This window comes from Aulonocara stuartgranti (genome assembly GCF_965226115.1).
Source record: "Aulonocara stuartgranti genome assembly, chromosome: 14".
Taxonomy (NCBI): domain Eukaryota; kingdom Metazoa; phylum Chordata; class Actinopteri; order Cichliformes; family Cichlidae; genus Aulonocara; species Aulonocara stuartgranti.
Genome location: NC_138950.1, coordinates 6,031,798 through 6,049,458, shown reverse-complemented (window position 1 = coordinate 6,049,458; position 17,661 = coordinate 6,031,798). Strand labels below are relative to the sequence as shown.

General features: G+C 38.4%; 1 protein-coding gene across 5 annotated transcripts in view; it reads left to right on the top strand.

The window, feature by feature from the left end:
• caln1 (calneuron 1) overlaps window positions 1-17,661 on the top strand; it is a 58,044-nt gene that overhangs the window by 29,284 nt on the left and 11,099 nt on the right. The window lies entirely within an intron of this gene.

Below are 17,661 nucleotides of genomic sequence, written 5' to 3'. Positions count from 1 at the left end.
TTATTAGAATTAACATCCTTCAAATCTTGAACTTTACATTGATTTGGCACATCTTAATAATTTGCTTTGATGGAAGCAATATATTCAATAATCGTGACAAGGAAACAACGTGCACAATACTGATAATATTTTCGCTGTAGGCATTTTGTGCAACACTTAAACAAATTCAGTTTTCAAAGCATTTTACGGAGTACACTTTCCTTCTTTGCCAGCATTTGTTTTCTGTGCTCGTCCATCAGAGCAGAGCGGGATTCGTTCAGCAGGAGTGTGACACAAGCACACCCTGCACTCAAATGAACCTTATATTTTGTTGTGGTTCAGTCCTTTTGAACCCTGAGAGTAGCTCTGTTCTTGACTTGGAAGAGAGATTTTTTCATTCCAGCGATATCAAGCAAAGTGTCACATCCTCACCAGCTGGGGTGATGGGATAATGATTCACTCGCTGTCACACACTCACTTTCCTACTCACCCGTATCTGCTCCTGAACAGTTTGTTAATGTATCTAATTATCCCATTGGATAATTATGAGCTTGTATTTTAACAACTGCAAACATTAAAGTTGTTTTTTTAAGTCAGCAGCAGCAGCCTGATTAACAAGACAAACGAATAGTAAACAAAACAATGAACATTCGAAAAATCGTTTTTCAATGCCTGCTTGATTGAGATCAACATTATTTTAAATTTTCATTTTTCATGTGCAAGCACTTAATTCCTTCAACTGAAAATTACTGAAGATGTATGGAATACTTGTTATATAAGATCAAAGCTCCTCTGCACTTTAATTGCAGGTCAGTGTACCTTGCATTGTGCTAATTAATCCCTGAGTAGGATGGTGACTCACCAGTGAGAATAGTAGAAATGGAGATCATATAAGTTGTGAAGATAATGAGTCAGAGGTCAGATCTGGTCAAACGCAGTGTGTTTCCTCTTTGTGCACTTGAGATTTATCAGTTTTTAATTAGTGAACTTCAAGGTAATAGTGTGTACCTTTTCAAGGATCATAAAGGTACAATAAAACTTACTTATTTGCACCATTTCTCAATATTAACTATACCCATATGTTTTGAAATTTATATTCTGTTAAACAAAAATAAAAAAAATAATTTAATAAATTTCATTCAATAGACCATAGATTCTCTATCAGTCTTGTATGTCAGTGGCACGGAGTTACACTCTTTCCTAACAGCAAGAAGGTCTTTTTACTTTTGGGGTTTTCTTCAGGTGTTCTGGTTTCCTTTCAATTCAGTTCATAATTGTAACTTGGTGTACATGTTGATATGAATTGGATAAAGCTTTAGAGCAAGAGATTTTGGAACATGTACAAAATACATGAATTAGTGTTTTTGTGTGCATTTTATTTAAAGGTACTGTTGCATTAGCGTATAAAATTGTAAAGTTTGGTTTCTGTAAGTTGCAAACCACAAGGGTAAAAAAAAGCAGACCTGTGAAGGGTTCATCAGTTGGCCTCTAGAGCATACGCCCAAATGGCGAGTAAAACGTTATTTTCTTAGCCTACGTGCAACAAAATAACACCCTGCACTGGTACTAAATCCAAGGAAGCTTATGATAATGTTTGCAGTTTTTCAAGCCATGTAAGCAGTTCTTGTTCGGGAAAACTTGGCAGACACTTTCATGGTCCCAGACCTGACAGCATTAAAAAATAAAAAAATAAATAACAGTTTAGTTTGTCTAACGCTTTGGTACTGCTGAATAAGCTGTTTGTGAACAGCAGCAACAAACATTATATTCAGGTTCCAACATTTTACACTTGGTCAACAATCACACCAACCATAATAGACAGTCCTGTGTGTGTGTGTGTGTGTGTGTGTGTGTGTGTGTGTGTGTGTGTGTGTGTGTGTGTGTGTGTGTGTGTGTGTGTGTGTGTGTGTGTGTGTGTGTGTGTTTAAACAGCTTTGAGGACCAAAGACTGGCATTCCACTGTACTTGTGGGGACCAACTATCACTTGTGGGGACAAAGTTGTTTTAGTTTTCCTCATTTTTGCACATTTTTCACGCATAAAGTTAAATAAACTGAACATGAGGAAGATGATCAGGGATTTTAAGTTGTTTTTTCTTCACTGTGACACTCTAGAATGTATTTTTACATTTTTACAAAAATCAAAGGACCACTGTCAAAAAATAAAAACTATACCAATAGCCTTTCTCAGAAGTAAAACTGGCAGCCAGGAGAAATGAGTGACCAGGTTTCCTGTACCTCTTTGACAGGACACCAGGGGTTTTCTTATTTTAGAGCTATTTACCCTATAATTACCCCATGTGCTGCACACCCACTTTAAATAAGAAAAAAAATACACCAACAAAGTTTGGCTGTTATTGTTTAGCCTTCTGGCATGTAATTTGTTTCTTTCTCTCATTTATGATGATTTCTTTATTTTTTCTTAAAGGTAATAAGATAATGTTTTTTTCCTTATCACGTTGATTTATTATGGGCTGTTTCCTTTAAGCTTAGAGACAAAGTCATTTAGTCCAGTCAAGAAACCGAAGTATCTCCAGTGTTGTTCTTGTTATTTGGTTGATGCTAACTGACCGTGTCTTAAAGTCATATTTGTATACAATGTAACTCCACAGAACCGACTTGTAGTGCCTAATGTGAATACAAGTGTTAATGTAATCAGTGTTATTTCAATAGAATAGATCTTTATAAGTTTTATTTGTCGATCTTTTTTCTACTTTTAAAGACAAAGAGACAATACACATAAAAACTAGTTTTATGTGGTAATGCTAAATATAGCAGACCCTGATTTGGGTCTTTTTTTGTTTATTTTAAACCAATATGTGTCAGAGTGCCTCTGGGTGCTTTAACCCTGTGATAAAATATTACATCCCGCAAAAATGTCAGCTAATCTTCCCTGAAAGTTATTTTTGATGGAGAGACTTTAGTGTTGGTTTCTCTGAGGTGTAGCATGGTTTGGAGAGCAAATGTCAGGAGGAAGCAGTGCACAGCAGAGAGGTGTGAGGAGCAGTCAGTCTAACGAACAGGTATTCACCTCCAGGTCATGAGGACTCCTCAAATGAACTGAAGCGTGAGAGGACTTTGCTTTTTTTTTTTTTAGGCTGCATGTTGATCAGAAAACAAACCGCAGCCTGGACTGTAAAGTGTTGTTTACATGTTAGAACTGTTGGGCAAAAAATTTGTACCTGGTGATTTTGTAGACCTTAACTAAAAATTACTTTTAAACTACCACAAGTTAACAACTGTAAGTTGCTATGCACTGCTGTTCCTTCTTTCTAGATATGAGTGAGTTTGAAAGAGCAGTTAAAAGGATGCTGGGTTCTGAAACATAATCTGTTTCTCAATAGTGCAAAAGCTGTTCCTCTTTCTCAGCAATATATGCCTCTGGCATTTTTTACACGTGACCAAATAATCGTTTATTATTAAAATGCAAAATGTTACAGTTGGCACGTTCCATAACACATTATCAGAAGTGCTTTTTAATGTAAGTCTACCAGTCATGTTAAAGTCATGGTGAAGAATCCAACTCCGGACATTTAGACATGTGGCCTGTCTGGCTTGTAAATGGAGATTTTTGCCTTAAATCAGATCCATTAATCATCTTTTTTTTCTCCCCTTGGCGCCAGGGCACAATCTTGGATTTATAATGACTTTAGAAAATCATCTGTGATGAATAATATGCATGTCACAATGATTTTTCTTGAGACATTTTAGATTAGGTTAATATTTGTGTTGGCCCCTGCAGAGTTACCCTGGAAGTGAAAGTCTGCCATGAGCGCTGTAATTGTTTCTGTGCTATGGTTGTCTCTGTGGTGTATGTAAAGATCATATGCAATATCATATAATAGGCTTATTCCAAATGGGATGTCCAGGTCAATTTCATTTATCAGTTGGGATGGTCAAATTCTTATTACAAACTTTTATTGCATCGAATACAGTGGCTTGCACTTTTCAGTTATTTATTTGTGAAAAATGTTTGGAATCATGTATGATTTTCGTTCCACTTCTCTCGTGTGCACCACTTTGTGTTGGTCTTTCACGTGGAATTCCAATAAAATTGATTCATGTTCGTGGCTGTAATGTGACAAAATGTGGAAAAGTTCAAGGGGGCCGAATACTTTTGCAAGTCACTGTATTCCTATCATATATTAAAAATAGATTTTTAACAGCATTAGTGGTTTTATGTTTTTTATTCAGTTCCCCTTTGTTTTGTTTTTCCATCTAGCTTTTGCAATAAAAGAAAATGGTTGCAGTTTTCAGCAAAGTGGCATCATAATTTAATCAAAATCTTGTTTTTGAGACTGGCTAAATCTGCTGGTGCTCTAATCTGCCTGCTTTACTTTCTGATAATGCTCTGCATCTGCTAAATGGGTCCGTTATGGACCAATGGGCTTGTTGAATGTTTCAACAAGCCCATTTGCTGCTGATTAGTTAGTAAAAATAATATCCAAAAATATCCGAGCCTTTGAAAGATTTCTGCAGGTACCCACCAAAAGGGAATGGTTTGTAGGAATGTTTTTGAGGCTTTTCTCCTGCCTCAGATTGTTGTGTAAGTGTTCTGTCAGATAGTGCTAACAACACAACAACCACTCACAGCAAAGCATCCGTCCACATGACATTTCTTTTCTGTTATTTATCTGGTCATACACTGCTTACACATGTCTGTGGTTTTGTTGTTGAAGTTGAATGTTTAACATAAACCTCTGCTGTACTTGACTTTAGCTTGACTTCCTGTGCCCATGCAGGTAGAGCCTTCAATAATATCCATGCCTTAGTAATACAGCAGACTTGAACTGATTCAGGATCAGCGTTTGAATTTGCCAATTAGATACATTTGATAAATGTCCTCAAAAACAAAACAAAAAAAAACAAAAAAAAAGATAAATGTCCTCAATCATTTTCTTTTTTCTTTCTCATTCATTGCAATGATTAGTTATAATTCCAAGTTTCTCAGATTGCCTTGCTAAATTACTGAAATTTAAATAAGATGTCTGCTGATGAAGAACTGCTGACTGTCAGATGTCCTGCTCCAGGCAGGTAGTATGAGAAGAGCCAGCACTTCTCTAACAAGCAGCTGCTGGGTGCTTGATAGATTCAAGGCCAACGTGCAGGATGTAAACAAACTCTAAGGGCGTTCACTCACCGGCTGGGAACGCTGAGACGAGCGAAAAATCACTTTCCCTCGCCAGGCATGGCCTTGAATGGCAATGAAGGTGGCACAGAGACACAGCGTTACAGACAGCTAATCAACACCCACACGTGTGCACACGCATGCACATGTTCTCCGTTTCGTTCCATATGCCTAATCATCCTCCTTCCAGCAGTCTGATCTACTCTAATGTGATCCTCCTCACATTGAAGCACAGAGGTTGGGGGGTGAATTATAGAGGATTATCAAAGTGAAAATGACTCAATTTGTCTCATGCATCAAGAAGGGCATTACTTTTGATCCCTGGCCAGAATCTTTTCCTTGAGGCCGTCAGTGCCTTTGCGAGACAGAAATGTATTTTCACGATGACCTCCACCTGAGTTTTCAATGCTGACTTTGAATGAGAGCAAGCAGTAATCTCTTCATGCTTAAAAAAGAAGCCAGTGTTGTAGTACCAAAAACTGTAGTTCTTCAAGTCAAACCCTTCAGTGTTACCAAGAACAACTTCAGCCATAAAAATGGCATCTTTAGAGCCTAAATGGTTTTATCTCCATGTGAAATTTCCCTCTTTGTGGCCATTTTTATTCTTTTGAGCCTTAAAGCTTTGGGCGTGGCCATTGTGATTGACAGGTACACCATTACAGGTTGCTGTAGCCAATCACAGTGGCTCCACTTCCTGAATAATAATAGTAAAATAATAATAATAACTTCATTCAAATAGTCAAAGGAGCTTGCAAAGAAAAGCGTCTGGACTTCTTTAAGTTGCTTGAAGACGTTTCACCTCTCATCCGAGAAGCTTCTTCAGATCTAAGGTCAAATGGTGGAGAGTCCCAGATTTAAACCTAGTGGGGGTATCCCCCCCACAGAGGGACAAAAGGACCCCCTGATGATCCTCTAATCGCCTGAGCCAAGGTGTGAAACTGGGTGTGGGTCCCAATCAGCCAGAGTTTCGGGTGAGCTCATTGTGAAACCTGGCCCCACCTTATCATGCGATTTCCTGAGGTCAGATGGCCCAGGATGTGAGTGGGCGTTAAGGCGTCTGGGGAGGGATCTCAAAACTGGATTATAGATGGCAGACAGTTGGTGTCGTAAACCACCGCCTCTGTTCAAAGATGGTCGCTCACAGTGGACATAGATGGCTTCTTTCATAGAATTAGTGCTTCACAGTTTGAATAATTCAATTTCAATTCAATTCAATTTAATTTAAACAGCGCCAAATCACAACAACAGTCGCCTCAAGGCGCTTTATATTGTAAGGTAGACCCTACAATAATAGATACAGAGAAAACCCAACAATCATATGAGCCTCTATGAGCAAGCACTTTGGCAACAGTGGGGAAGAAAAACGCCCTTTTAACAGGAAGAAACCTCCAGCAGAACCAGGCTCAGTGAGGGGCGGGGCCATCTGCCACGACTGGTTGGGGAGAGAGACAGAAGATGGGAGAAAAGACACGCTGTGGAAGCGAGCCAGAGATTAATAACAGGTATAAAAGTATACAAGTAATAAAAGCTACACATTAAAGATAAGTGTATGCAACAAACATATACACACACATAATCAACCACATGGCCTCACATTCATTCCAAAATACACATACACACAACTGAACTGAACCTTTCAACTGTCTTTGGGCTGTTGGTGCCTTTTAGAGTGTTTTTTAATTACCTGATAATTTGCTGACTTCTTTTTTGGGCTGTAAGCTACACATCAGTGTTCCAATTTTGGTTTGTGTTATTTTAGTCTGCTACTTGGCACTTATTAGCAGGTATTAGTGTCTGTGTGATCCAGTTATACGGTCTTTGGATGCCGCTTATTAACCAAGTGTTAATAAGTTAGCACTCCATCTTCATTTCTAAAATTGTCACATCTGTCTCCTAAGGACAACAGAATGCATCATGTCAGAGGGGCTGCTTCCATCTGTAGTTGGCACATTGGTTTTATTGTTTGTTGGCTGTTTTCATTTTTCTTTTTACGTAATCTTTGGGAACGCTGACACTTTTCTCGAGACACCTCACCTCATGTTGCTATTGATTATAAAGTGGCAGGTTGCAGTAGGATTATGACTTTATTTATTGGTTAACAGAAATATATAACATAGAATACGCTGTATCAGTACGACCATTAATAGTAGTAAAACTTTAAAGCCTTAAACTTACTGTATCTACATCCATGCTGTTCGTGATGAACACTATATTGCTACTGTACTGTTGAGTCAGGCTGATAACTTTTCTTCTCTTAGCTCTGAAACAAGAAAGCTGCTGTTTGAAGTTTTGCTGCTCGTGGAAAAGCAGCAGCAAGCACCCTCAGGCCTCCTGCTTCAACTCTTAATTTGATTCCTGCCTCTGCCTGCTCCCTTCATCATTTGGAGCCTCGTGTTTTTTGTTTTTTTTGTGTACACTATGACATTTTTGTTCCTTTTCCTTCATCCTAACTCACGCTCCTTATGTTCCATGTAGCTTTAATTGCGTGTGAGTCAGCTTGGCTCCTTCAGTGATTCACTTCATTACAGCTCTTTCTCATCCACGATGCAGCTCTGAGAAGTGTCAGCACCACATCACTGTATTTTCTGCACAATTGCTTGACTTAAAATATGCACAAAATTGCATGTGCGCACACACACACACACACACACACACACACACACACACACACTGTGGAGGAGCATTTGTGTTATTGAGTGTCCAGAATTTTAATGATGTGCCAATCAGAATAAATTTCTTTGACTACATTACACTGACACTGATTTACTTGAGGCGATCTTATTCATTTTTATCTACCAAGCAATCACAGCGTATAGCCCTATTTAGATATATATGGAGAAAATCATTTGTCAGCTAAATGTAATCAAAAAGACATAGGTCTGTTTCCCACTATTCATCATTTCACAGCGCTGTACTTTTATCCTCCGAGCTGCACTTCAAAGTCCCATCAGGCCTGCAGACAGAAAGGATGAAGAGTGAATATGGATGTATAGGACTTCAAAAGATTTGCACCCCATTCACAAATCCTTCTTTATTTATTTATTTACACAAAATAGTCAGAGTTCAGGCGTTTTTACTAGCCAAACTCACAATACTGCATGAATTAACATTTCCCCTTGACTTTTAAGTACAGGCTTGGTGATGCAGTCCTTGACATACTGAAAAAGAACACCTTATGTGACATTTCTTTGAAGATGATTTTAATTTCTGCAACACAAATAAGCAGGTGGGTAGACAGATCTCTCAGCTTTCCCCTGCATCTACAATGACGTTGAATGTTTTCTTTGGGGAATTATTACATTGGTGCTTCTCCAACTTTTTCCATGTTACAGACTAAAAACACAAAATAATTTTTTGTGATAATCTGCAAAATTTTCATTTTGCAGTACCTTATAAACTGTATAAACTGAACTTAAATTGAAGGTTTCGATGGAAGTTAGAGTTGCCTATGTTGCACTAGCCGATATAAGAAAACTTCTCTGTTTGGATCGAGCTTTAATTAGATTTTTCTACCACTTTAAGATGAGAAATACAATATATAACCAGTCGTCCTTTAGCAGGGGTCCTGCTACACCGTGGGTTTAATTAAACCATGTTTTAATCTGTACTATCAGCTATTGAACTGCAATTCAATGCCAACACCTCCAAGTAAAATTGTGCTTACGATTTATTTGGTTGTTTACATTTCTTCCTCATCTTTGTGTGTCTCTCGCTGTACTTCATTCTCATATCTTTTATCTCTCTTCCCTGCTGTCTCCTCTGTTGTTCATTCTTCTGCAGTAAAAGGTAATGAATTACATGAGGCACACCACATAGATCCACTGAAAGCCAATAATAAGGGCAGTGACCCTCAGGCTGCTCCTGTAGTCTGCTCCAGTACAGGGGTTAATGGGAGTAATCTCACCTTGATTAATCATACTAACAGTAATTGGCTATTGGTAGCTTTCTAAGTGGCCTTAGGCATTTTCCCTTCTTCCCGTATTTTCCTCAAACTGTCTGTGAAATAAACTGTCTAAAGTCTGCTGTCCTGATCCAAGTATCATGCCAGGATTTGCAGACTTTAAGTGCCTAATATGAACATTTATCTGCAACTGTTCAATCAGATATTACTGCTTGTATATGAAAAAGCTGTAAAAATTCTTAGGATGAGTTTTTTTGTTTTTGTTTTTTAATCTACCGTGTGTTGGTCGTGGGGCTATAATGAAATGTGCACTGGAGCGTAGAGGTTACAGACCTCAAGACAGAAGTAACTCTTTTTGTGGCCCATAAGAGTCTCACTGCAAGTCATTTTCGTCAGTTTCATCATGTGGCCAATGTTTGTGTAAATTCAAAACACTACATGACTGGTTCCAGAAATGAGCTACAATTCATTTTCCCGCCTGTTGTTACCCTCGTGGTACGTGTTATGTTTTATTTTGCTCAATTAATCTTCTGGCCTTTGACGGCTTGGTGACGCAGCGGTAATGGAGACATAAATTTCTCCTGAAGGCTTTGGGCCTTTTAACGGAAACAGATAGGCTGCAGAGATCGATAAAGACGCTGAGCATTCATTTTAACAGGGAAGAGAATGTGTGCATGTTAGACCTGGGTGTTGAGCAGAGGAGGGCATAAATAATTGACTAAACTGAATTGCCTTACAGGTTGCATACTTAGTGTTAGTGAAGATTTCTATTCTCTTTACTTTACACTTCCAAACTGCACCATCCCACACTGCAACAAGTGTACCTGTGTGTAGTCACAATGTCGATTGTTGAAGGGTCTCTTAATAAGGAGCAGGGTAGAAATACACCAACCAGCTTTTGGATGCCGTCACTTTTCTCCAGTGGAACTCACAAATAACATCTGCAGTAATTTATATACTGCTGTCAGACTGATGTTTTAAGATCAGGGGCTGAACTTGCTTGAAAACACAGCTAGTTATTTACAGTGTCAGTCAGACAATAAATCCAACATTTACGAAATGCTTCCACTTCTAATCCTCCTTTTCTTCTTTTTGGTTTCCTCATCATTAGCATTTATATTAATAAATTGAAGCGCTAATCAAAAACGTCTATAAAGTCATATGATTTAGTCTTCACTGAAATAATTACACAGAAATCACACTTGTAAGTTTGTGGAGTTTCATCTGTATTTAACATAAAACAGATGTGCACCATCACAAGTTTTGGTTGTTAAGGATGTAACTGTGCAGACTCCGTAGTGGAGGAGTCTGTTTCCATTTAATACTAGTTGGATCAGCAGTCTTTCTTTGCTTTTTCTTCTTCTCCCTCTATCTCACTTCCCTTACCTTTGATTTTGTTGTCACTCTACGGCTCTTGTTTGTTCTTTCTTTATCACTCCCAGTCATCCCGATTACACCGAATCGCTCCTCATTTAACAAGAGAACTGCCTTTTTCTCACACTCTGACCTTTATTAGTTTCAGTCTTCAGCTCTGCTTTTGTTTTCTTTCAGGAGTCAGTTTTTTTTCCATTTGTGTTCTGTAACTGTAATTTACTTTAGAAAAAACATTTAATTTTAAAGGTCTGTAATTTCAATGCTTTCTTTATTCCCTTTATTCTAATTAGATGCATGTTTTGACAGTAAGCCTTTTTTTCTGAACATCCTAATTAGGACAAGTATTTTAATTTTCAGATTTAGAAAATTTATATTTTTAAGCAGACATGATATCGTGAAAATACTGAGATTTGGATATATGAGTAATGGATGAGTGTTTTTTGTTTTGTTTTGATTTTGCAGACAGTGCAGCACAGCCCTACAGTGTGTAGGGAACAGCTGGGAACACCATACGTGCACAGCTGTTTGCGTATAAACCTCCTTTCAGTATTGCACGTGTGTGTGATCTTGCACTATAGAGGCCATGCCAGGTGTCTTAATCAACTGTAAGTTTTTGTTACTTACAACCATTTCGTCGGACTTGGAAATCACATTACATATTTGACATATTTGAAGCCTTGTCTGTCAAGCTTCTGTAAAATTCTCCCCCAAAGTCCAGAACTCTCCTTTCTCCAGCTTGACAACAGCATCCACAGATTACATGATCAGTTTCTGTTACTGTCATGTTGCCCTGCAAAAAAACAAACCAAAACAACAAAAACCCTGGTGCAGTCAGATCCCTGGAAAACCACCACCTCACACTTTCTTATAATCAGCCTCTGACAATACACTGAAATGAAAAAAATGAAATATCTCTTATTTCTATAGATAGTGTTTACATTAAAACAAGCATAGGGCATGTTCTTCTGCATTCAAATCAAACAGGGTTCAAGGATGTGCCTCCTCAGCTGCAGCACGTTTTAAATGGATTAATATTTCTACCATTTGGAAAAAATAGGACTTGCAAGTTCATTGCATTAGATTTACATTAGCAAATGCATATAATTGGATTCGTCAGTGTGTGGAGAATGTTATCTGTAGCTCTATAATTTGGCTGTACTGCAAAGGGCTGAACTCAGCAGATGGATGGATGCTGGCTCTTGGCACCTTCTCACCGCCTGTGTGTGTGAGCAGCTGAGTACGCCTCATTTATGGGTGTAAAGATGAACATGGCTTTCTCCACAATCCCAAATCCACTTTGCGGTCTTAACAAATATTCAAGAGTTTGCAAAAAGTCAATAAATTCATGGTTTTAATTCAAGGATAGTGCTTCTGTATGTGTGGGCAAATACGATCTCAGTGCATCTCCTTACACTGATTTTGATGAATTTTATGGTAGTTACAGTTTTAATGAACTTCAAGACTCTTTTAGTAAAAGTGTTTCTAAACCTTGCATCAAAGGCTCTCACAGTGACTCAGATATGTTATCGTACAGTTATAATATACCCACTGTTCCCATGAAATAATTGAGGAGAATATTAAAAACAGAAAATCCACATTTTGAAATATAACCTGTCCACTTCTTAATAAGTAACTGTATTATTTGAGTCTTTATGACACCTCATGCATTTATTAAAATGGTATAAAGTTATGTCAATGCAGTAATATTATTAGTGGTGTGATTGTAAGGGCCTGTGTCCATTTTCTCTACTCAAAGATTTGTCAGTTGAAAACTTTTGGAACAATTTCTCCCGCAAGCCAATCAAATTCAGAAAGGAGTGGGACTTATGTTATCAACACTGTAAAGAGTTTATCAGCATTATACACTGGACCCTAAACTTCTGTGAGTCCAGCTATAATAAACAAACCCAGTCTCTCTTGCAAATAGTTTGCATCTGTTCTTGTTGAAAATCTTTGAACTTTAGCATTGGAGAAGAGGAAAACCTGACAACCACAACAGGTGGTTTTTCACACACAGTGTATGTGGTGCAGCATGGAAGCGCGATGGTTAGCACTGTTGCCTCACAGCAAGAAGGTCCTGGGTTTAAATCAACCATCTGCTTCTGTGTGGAGTTTGCATGTGTCTACGTGGGTTCTCTCCGGGTACTCCAGCTTCCTCCCACAGTCCAACGACATGCAGATAGTGAGGTTAGGTTAATGTCAGTGTGAATGTTGTTTGTCTCTCTGTTAACCCTGCGACAGGCTTGTAGGTTTAGGAGTCACAGTTATGGTATATCCCTTAAATGTTCAAAATGGGAGGGACTTCCGACTAATGGCGGTTTGGTGTGAGTAGCGCTTTTGGTGAGCTCTTGCAGGGTCGGCCTTTTTTAAATTATTATTATTCTCTGACTCGACCCCAAGCGATATCTATCTCATTTTAAAATAGTACATTTTTTGATTTTGCTCACTAAAATGCCACCAAAGCTGACTAAAGGAGGAAGCTCGGTCTGGCCTCACCTGCAGCCTGCTTCTCCTGACTACCCTTTTACCCGTCCTGAATCGGGGACTGCGGCCCAGGCCGCCACCAATAGCGATGTCAGCGCTCTCAAAGCGGTGCTGCTTTCGGCTCTCCGCGAGGACTTTGCTGCTACACTTAAAACGGAGTTTCAAGCTATCCTTGGTGAATGTCTTTCCTCCATTAAGTCCGAGCTGCTCTCCTTCAAAAAGGAATTAAATGTTCAAAATGTAATTGTAATGCCTGTGTAACATATTGGTTTAATAACCCCTGGATTTGTCCGTCAGTCATACATGGCTTTAAAAAATATGCCAGTTGTCCATGTCGGATCCAGACCAATCAACATAAGGTTTATTATATATATTTGATCTGTTCATTTACTTTTACCAAAGCTCCTTGTGCTGTACAACACATATCTACCTTAGAGTCTAAACGGGGTCCTGCAAACTTTAGTAGTCCCTAAGTTCCTTCAGTTTGGACACACAAAAGAGGAACATGTCTTTCAAGAGTTGGAACAGCTATGAAAACCAGAAATGGTTCATGCTTTAAAGATTAGTTCAAAACGGCACAGTAACATTCCTGCTATTTGTTACCAGACATTTTTCTTCTCTTTAAATATCAACAATGAAAATGTCAGTTCAATCACAGGATTTTAATGATCACGTGAATCTGTTTTATCCCCATCACTCTGTCACGGATTCAATTCATTTCAATACAAGGCTCCTTCTGAGCTTTGACCACAGCAGACCTTAACAGTATGTGACATTTCCAACTTCTCCAAAGTCTCCATTAAAGTTCTCTGTGCCTGAGGCATGTGATTGCACTTCAGACTGAACTTCTTAGGAGAATGTGTAACAAAGAAGACTGAAGGTTTCCAGCGTGGGCTCCAGTATGAAGCTGTAGGTCACAAACCACTGGGTGTCCTACTAAAGGTCTTTTCTGTGGGAGTCACTTTAGGTTCAGGTGTGTAATTCTTTTCTACTCCCCTTTCTTTCACCATATTCTCCATAAAGGTCAGTCCATGCTTGAATGTGAATGTAGGTTGAGAAAGTCTGTGGGATATGGGAAATGAAAATAAAATGGCTTTTTCTTATCTTCTACTGTAGTGCTCTGTGAATAGAGCTATCCTCTGGCTCATCCCTCTTTTTCTTGGCAAATGAAGTTCTGCCAGTCTCTTGATGGGTGCCAGCGATGCCGTCTTTATTGGGAAGCGAGGCCGCATTAAGGTTGGGTAAACACAATTAGGCTGCCGACCTTTTCCTTTGGGGGGGAAGTAACACAAAAGTTGGCAGTAACTTTAAGTGGCAGATGCTGCAGGGGCACTCCAGGTAGATCTGTCTGTTTAGTACAGATCCTCTCTCTGTTTTCCAGAGGGAGATGCGAGGAGAAATAAACAGAGCTCTGCAGTCTGTGAAACATCGCATCCATTTCTGAAACAGGAGGCAAAACATCTTTTTATGCTGCTGTACATGGTGGCTGATGTGAGATTGTTGCTGTATGAGCTTTCCAGTTAGGACCACAGCAGCAGCAGTGTCCTGAAGAGAGCAGGCGCATGAAAATGATCAAGTCTAACACATACAAAGGAGAATGATGGGTTGTGAAGAGGCTTGCAGATGCATGGCTCTGTTTGAGATTCACTAGTTGGTTGCTTGGAAGAGTATTAGCTGAACGGCTGGGATTATGGGCTGAGCTCGACTTTGTTTCCTGCCTAAACTAATGCCATACTCTATTTAGTCTCACAAAAAGTTTGTGTTTGTTTATGTTTGTCAATACTGAACTGTGGGGCTCTTTATTATCTGAAAAGTATGTTCAATACTAATGTAGAAAACTTTGAGTTTGGTGGTCAACAAGGAGTCAGTGTTTGAGTTTCAGTGGTCATCATAGTTTTTTCTGCTTACTGTGTTATTCTTTTAAATGATTGATAAATTTTATTATTTTCTTTTTTTATCAGTTTTTTTTTTACACAGTATAGAGTAGAAAGGCAGATGGGTTGTATGTGAGGGGGAATGGCACATAGAAAAGCACCTGGAGCAACCTCGAACCTGCAGTGCAGCACTAAGGACTAAAGCCTGCACAGCATGGGTCACCTGTTCAACCAGGTGATGCATCGTGTTGCTCCTTCTGTCTTTTCACAAAAATGCAGTAAAATGAAGAAAATCAAATAACTGAAGAATATTGAAGTATCAGTTGTTGTATTGGTATAAACCTTTAGTTGTACTGGTGGTTTCAGGGGAAATATTTAGTAACTGTACCTTCTTTTTATGGGTTTATGTTTTCTGTCACTGTTATATTTACATTTCCACTGGATTAACTGTACCTGCTTTTAAATTACATTTCACAATGTATGTGATTTATTAGTCTATTGTTGCATAACTTTATTTTACTTTTGTCTTGCCAACATTTACATTTACGTTCACCTTTGATTAATGAGCCGGCAAACAAAAGACGAAACATTGACCCAAAATTTTAATTACCTCTGATAATGAATCTTCATGAAGGCTGATTAACATTTGAGGTGTGATTGGTGCGAGTGTTCATTAGCTCACTCTGAGAAGGCTGAGCGATAACAAATCTCATCGATGGTAAGTGTCCAAGTGTGATTTATGCAGTGGGCTTGCCAGAAAGTCCAGTGAATGTTATCCTTCACTCTCTGGACGAGTGTCATTCATCATAATATCACCGAGTGCACCAAACACAATCTGGATTTGGTGTTTGTAAACTGAGATCAAATGTGTTGAGAAGCTGGATAAATTTAGTAAATCATATAAACTCTATATGAATGAATAGATAGATACATAGATAGATGTAGATATATATATATATATATATGGTCTGTGAAGAAGCTCTCTGGAGTTGCTTGACTGAACCAGAATGGAAACCTTTCTGTTTATACTAATAATTATGTTAATAATAAAAACTGTATTTGTATAGCAGAGAGAGATGTGGTGTTTCTCACCTCGTTCACAAAGTTTCAAAAACAACATGTTCAGTGAGAGCCTTTTATGATCATCAAAAATGTGAATATGCATTTACATTTCTTTTTTATGTAAATGCTTATTGATGTTGTATTTTCCATCATCTTATTTCCTGTTTTTGTTAAAAGAATGGGATCATTGTTGATTGCATATTTTTGATATCACCAGGTATTTGAACCTTATTGTTTCCTCACGCACATACTTCACTCTCTCTTCACTAGCAGGTCTGCATTAAAGAAGACAGATCGGGGACTGCTGTAGCCCGAGGTCATTCACTCTCTCCCCACTTTCCTGTCTATCCCTCTGCACTGTTCGGTCTCATAAATTAAAAAAAAAAAACAGGAGACCAGGATTAACACTCATTCAGCTCATGAGACTTGATGAGACATGATTCCTTATCTAAAAAGATTATATGTTTATTACAAATTGATGTGTCATATTTGGTCATTTTACTGTACTAGTGTCACAGTTTGAATTTGTGCACTCCATACTAACACATATGAGGCCACAGAGCAGGCAAAATGAAATTATTTTGTAATAGAATGACTTGGGCCGATGTTGTATTTTGTTATTAATTATTTATGTTAATTAAGTTTTTTTTAAAATATTTGGTTGGTTTAATATAACAGAGTTTTCTGCTTAATTTTTTTTAGGTTTATAAAGATAACAGTGGAACTTTTGCAATTATTTCACTGTTATCATTGTTGTTATTGCTACTATTTTAATGAAGACAGAGCTGGTGTCCCGTTAACGTTGACTTCCTAGATCTCCTTGTGCTTCTGCCTGTCGTAGCTTTTTATGCTCCACTGATTTGGCTCAGCTGTTGTTACACAGCTTATCAACTTCAGGGTCATACTGGGGCAGTTCCCATCCATGCATGTCCTGGGTACCGCGGTGAGTGTGTAATACAGATAACAGAGAAAAGGCCTAACCACCTGATGTGTTCAAGGCCATGGTATTTGACAACAGCGGCAAAGGTGATAACCACTGAGTAAAGTAGTCTAACCTGTTTGAAATGAATGCGTGGACCATTTTCCCAGTTTGAGATGAGAATTTTCAAACTTTCAATATGTTTTGAAGTGTGTGTGTGTGTGTGTGGAGGGGGGGGGGGGATAAAAATGAACGCATTTTTGGAACAACAACAAATATTTCTGGTTTCTGCAGAGCTACAGAGAGACCGTCAAAACAGAGTACTCCTCCAGAGTAGAGAGCTCACACTCTTCTACATGAAATAGTACACTGACAAAAAAATCTATGCATATAATGTGCATTTTATAGATTGATACAGATAAATATCCTCTGCATAAGAATGGTAAGATATATTATGATTTCTTTATGATAGTACAAAGTGCGAGTGTGTAAAGTTTAAAGAGTAGCAGACCAAGAATTGACCCTTGCGGAACCCCTCAATTTTTGAATTGAATTGAAACATAAAATGTTCTGGTCCTTAGATATGATGAAAAGCAGTTATGAAGGCTTTGGATTAAAATATCATAATCAAGAGTGTCGAAAGGCAGTGGTGAGATCAAGCATAACTAAGACTGAACGACTGTAACTCAGTGCTCTTAAATAATCTTTCTCACTGCAGAATGATGGACTTCAGTTTACTTGTAAGGTAATTACTGATATCTTTCCTCGTTAGCATTGTGTTGGCACACACCTGAATCCACCAAACCTGCAAACTGCTAAAATATCTGCTTTTATAGAGGTGATCACACTTGCTGATGATCAGTTAATTAAAGCGAATTTGAATAGCAGCATCTGGCAGCTACTCATGTCTTAATTCCCATGGAGGCAGTAAGGATATACTTA